The sequence below is a fragment of the Coffea eugenioides genome, chromosome 4 (genome assembly GCF_003713205.1).
Source record: "Coffea eugenioides isolate CCC68of chromosome 4, Ceug_1.0, whole genome shotgun sequence".
Classification (NCBI taxonomy): domain Eukaryota; kingdom Viridiplantae; phylum Streptophyta; class Magnoliopsida; order Gentianales; family Rubiaceae; genus Coffea; species Coffea eugenioides.
The window spans coordinates 13,909,352-13,914,777 of record NC_040038.1 but is presented as its reverse complement, the minus strand read 5'-3'; the positions used below and the strand labels follow the sequence as shown (position 1 = coordinate 13,914,777).

General features: G+C 31.4%; 1 pseudogene; it reads left to right on the top strand.

Moving 5' to 3' along the window:
• Positions 1–980: 980 nt before the first annotated feature.
• LOC113769095 lies at positions 981–5,426 on the top strand (annotated as a pseudogene).

Genomic DNA, 5,426 nt, shown 5'->3' with positions numbered 1-5,426 from the left:
TTGGATTGCAATTGATAATTGGTTGCCGAAATGAGCTAGTTGGACATATATTTTGTATAGCTCATTTATTGAAACCCTAAATGTACTTTTGGAACCGTTTCTCTTTTGATTTGGCAAACCAGACATGTATCCACTTTTGAATACTTTTGTATGCCACTTTGGCTTGTAAATGCTAAGTTTCAAGATGTGAATGTTTGCTTGATATTTGGTTGGGTTCTGACGGGTCGGTTACTATTCATGGCCGACTCCGGATTTCTTTTTTTTTTTTATTTTGACATTTTGACTTGTTTACGCGCGTTTGTAAGTTCCGGATCGTATTAGCTCGCTCTATACCGAACCGTTAGTTCTGGCGAGAGTTGGGCAGGCAGTCCGCTAACCCCTTTGGTTCGCCTTAGGGGAAGGTGGGGCTGTCACAGTTTCATTATTATTATTATTATTTGTTGATTTTATTTTATCATTTTATTTTCTCTTAGTTTGTTAACTTGCTCATTTTTTAGCATTACCAATTTATGACAAATTTTAGCCTATTTTCCTACCTTTCCAAAATGAAAATTTAAATTTACACATGAAAAAAATGCTAGGGGTTCAAAATTTTTGGATTAAATTTTTATGTTAACTTTTATAGTACTTAGTTCAAATTTTTATATTCTTATTGATCAATTATTAAATAGTATGTAATTTTGCGACATAGAGTACAGATGAAAAAAAAACTGATAATCAGGCTTATTGAACATTATAAGTAAATATTTAAAACTAATAATGAGTGTAAAGGGTGGTATAAATTGATAACTTAATTTGTAAAAATGAATTTAAATGAGATTACAAAAAAATTAAAATAAATGGGTAAGCCTCCAATTGCTTCCACGTAATAAGGCAACAAAAGTAAAGTAAACTCAATCTATACAATACTAATATGTTAAGGTGAAATTTCAAATTTAGCTACCTGTCTAAAGCACATTTGCACCGTTTTTAACAAAGACATGCAACTTCAGAAGCTCCCAATTGCTTCCACGTAAGCTAACACCACCACCGTATATGTTAAGCAAGTCAATCTGTCCAATACCAAAACAAAGATGTGAAATTCCATGTTTAGCCACCTACTGATGGTGCCCATACGGACCATCACTATTGCACTCATATCAGCCAACTCCCCTTTTTATACTTCTTATGAAATATGTAATTATAAACCTACCAACTGACTAAATGTGCAATTTTAGGAGCCACGTCCCAATCAGGTTTGGAATTTGGATTCTTAAATAGCCACCTTCTGTTGTTTAGACTTTAGACTTAATTAATGGGGAGAAAACATGAATGGACTGTCCATTGTGACTTATGATATTTAATTAGATAACCCTAACAATTCTAACAAATGTGTTCTAAAACTTATTGGATTGATAACTAATCCTCTTTTCCAAAACAGCAAGTGATAGATGCATGTAATCCACTTAAAAATTATTGGGTTGATAACTTATCTTCTGTTCTCTTTTCCTTTCTTACTTCGTTTTAGTTTATAAATTGTTTGTGGCTTATCTACCATATTCAAATGTATTTGATGCTTCTCTGAGGATCCAAGTCGCTTTCTTTTCTTCCTTCAATTTTTGTGAAGCATCTTCAAATCTTAGTTTTAATTCTTCTTTTGTTTTTGTGCAGCCGTCTACTATGGGTTTCATCCTTACCGTTGATTTTCATTTACCCGCTCATGAAGAGAATAACATACTGGGTAGTATCATATCTAAAGTATACGGCTCTATATTTTGTTCAAAATTTAATATATTTTTTCCCTTATTAGTATGTCCGAAACAACCTTAATTTTCTTAAACTGGAATGAACTTTTGAAACATTAACTCTTTTTTTTTTACATGATATAATTTTTTTCACTAAATAGAATGTTCACGCCATATATGCACTTATTATGCCAACCGTGTTACAAGAGATTTTTAAATATAAAAAAACATTTAGAAAACATTTACACTGCCAATTAGAAAAGTGAAAAATTAATGTGTATGTTAATGCAGCCTCAAGCCCTATTGGGACTGGCTATGAACTGGGGAGTATTACGCTCATGGGCTGCTGTGAAAGGAAGTCTTGATCCTACTATTGTTTTCCCACTTCTTGTTGGTTGCTTCTTTTGGACTCTAGAGTATGATACAATATATGCACATCAGGTACAAATTTTCTTGAACTAAATTGATATTTTATGCATAAACTAATTATAAGAAAAATCAAATTAGTGACTAGATTTTTTTTCTAAATTAAAATACTGGAGAACTTGCTTCCCATCAAAACTAGAATTAATGACCGGAGACTTCCCTTTGTCCTAGATGAAAAGGACTTGAGGATTTGGCTAATGGAATTGTAAGTGGAGATATAAACGCAAATAACAACCAATGTTTAGTTAAGCTAGAAAAATTTGTGAATAAAGTCAGATCTTTTAAAACCAAAAAGAATGGCCATCTCCATACTATTTTACTTTCATTGACAACCCTATCGGGTCTGATGTATCTGAGTAATTCTTTTTGGGGTTAATCACATTTTATCCCCTTAAAGAATACCACATTTCTCAGTTTACCCCCTAACCTTTAATTTTGCTCACTTAACCCCCTTTAGGACAAAATTGCCCTTGCATTATTTTGACTTTTCATTTACCTTGTTTTCCTTTTTTTTTCTCTTTCTTCTTTATTTAATTCTTCCTCTTTCCCACAAAAATCTTCACCTTAATGATTGAAATTTAAAAAGAGAAATTGCAAAGATTTATCTTCTCCTTAAATGATTAAAAAAATATTCAAATCACTTTCCTAAAATACAATTTTTTTAGCCTTTCAATTCTTTTAATTTTGGGTTTTCCTCTTTCCTTTCTAGTTTCTCATTTTATTCCCAAGAAAATATCTTAAGATGAAATTGTGACCTGATTAATAATCATCAATTGAAATTTGTGACACGTGGCATCATACAAAAAATCAAAATTAGTTTTTGATGCCTTTTAAACCTTCACCCAGAAATATGCAATTAAAAACTCAGAACAAAAATTTTCGTTGAAATGGAATTTCTATTGGGAAGGATGAAAGAGAGAAGAAAGAGAAAAAGAAATAAAAGAAAGCAAAACAATTTCATCTTATGATATTTTCTTGAGAATAAAATGAGAAACTAGAAAGGAAAGAGGAAAATCCAAAATTGAAAGAATTGAAAGGCTAAAAAAATTTTATTTTAGGAAAGTGATTTGAATATTTTTTTAATCATTTAAGGAGAAGATAGATCTCTGCAATTCCTCTTTTTTAATTTCAATCATTAAGGTGAAGATTTTTGTGAGAAAGAGGAAGAATTAAATAAAGAAGAAAGAGAAAAATAAATAAAAGAAAGGAAAACAAGGTAAATGAAAAGTCAAAATAATGCAAGGGCAATTTTGTCCTAAAGGGGGTTAAGTGAGCAAAATTAAAGGTTAGGGGGTAAACTGAGAAATTGGGTATTCTTTAAGGGGATAAAATGTGATTAACCCTTCTTTTTGGATTCTTCTATCATGTACCCTTAAGGCACATGATAAGAGGTGAGTTCTAGAGTTAGTTGTCTGGGAAAATGTAAAATTTCTCCGCTAAAATTAATTGAATTTATGAGTAGATGATAATGTCTAAAATTTAAAATGGATCCACATCTTATATTCTGTACGTTTATTTTGTGTCCTAATGGCATAGAATAAAAAAAAACCATTCTTTTAAGGAAAAAATGAATTTTTAATCCCAATCTTTGGGACATGGTTCAAATTGGTCCTAAATTTTCAATATTTTTCAAAACAGATCTATAGTGACTCAAGTATTCAAATTGGACCTGTTAAAGACGATTGACAATTGGACAAAAAAATTGGCACGAACAACTCATGTGGGCAGTAATATAAAACTCTGGTTTTTTAATTTTTGTTCAACTAAGATCAATGAGCTATTGGTCTTCTCATTTTTCTTCACTTGATTTAGTATATTTGAAGTTATTAAACTTCACTAAGCTAGAAATACAAATGTCAAATTAGAAATGGCAGTTGAATGAGTTCCCTGTTTATTGGGCACAGGATAAAAAGGATGACGTGAAAGCGGGTGTCAAATCTACAGCTTTGCTATTGGGTGAATCAACAAAACTGTGGTCTGCTAGTTTTGGAGCTGCATCCATTGCCAGTTTTGCTCTAGCTGGATTGCATGCTCATATTGGTATTTACTTCTTTTTATTCATCTTTTTTTTTCCCATTTTACTCAACAATTATCTAATTGTAATTTGCATCTATGAAGTCAACAATTTTTTTATTGTTGTGAAAAAGGTTTATCTACATGTATAATTAAGCACGAGTAAATTAACAGGAGATCATGTTTTATAATTTTGTACATGTAGAGTAAATCCATCTCTTACGCAACTATTTGTGTACAAGAAGTTACTTCTGATTGTTACTCGCCTCTGCTGTTGTTAATTTACAATATTAGCCATAGGAGCCATATGTGTGTCTCTTCCTACTCACACTTTCTTGGATGGACAAAACTTTGGATAGACCCGGTCTTGTAGATCTAATGGTCCAAATTTTATCACATCTTCATTACTTGAATTAATGAGATAGTGTGACACATTTTGAACTACTAGATCTACGTAAATCGGGTCTATCCAAGTGTTTGCATCTAGCCTGAATAGTTTCCTACTTCTTATTTTGAATGGTATACTATTTTAAACATAGTCTAGAATCTAGATAAAATTATCATGTTTTCTTGTTGTTTATATGTATGGTAAAGGGCACACGGTAATCGATTCAACGGTCATAAAATATTAGATAATTTTATAAATTTACTTATACATATATATACATATATATACACACACACATATGTGTGTATATATATATATATATATATATATATGATCCAGTTTATGTTTGGATTTGGGCATGGATCATAGCAAATCAGGCTCGTGACTCTTTTACAGAATCTAGATCTGGGTAGGGTTTGGATTTGAGAAATTAAATCCAATTCCTATCCAAATATATTGGATTGGATTGGATCTGAGTAAGATCCGACCCATTGACATGCCTAGTAGTTATATTGAGAAGATATGCTTTGATAGTTACTATTAAAATAGGTGGTAGAATTTAAGATTTTGTGAGGGTAAACATGAAAGTTTAAAAAGTGGCAAAAAAATGTTTACACCAAAACACAAGACTCCCAATTTATGCATAGTATAGAAGTAGATGTTAGCTTTGGCTAAAAATATTTCTTTCTATTTCACTCTCATCTTGCAGTCTGCTTTTTGCCTATATTTTTTTTTAACTTTTATTTCCATGTCCTTATTTATTGAGTGTTATAGGATAGCCATTTTGTGCATTGCTAGCAGCTGCTTCCGGTCACAAAGCTTGGCAAATTTGGGATGTTGACCTATCAAACCCTGCGGACTGTTTCAGAAAGTAG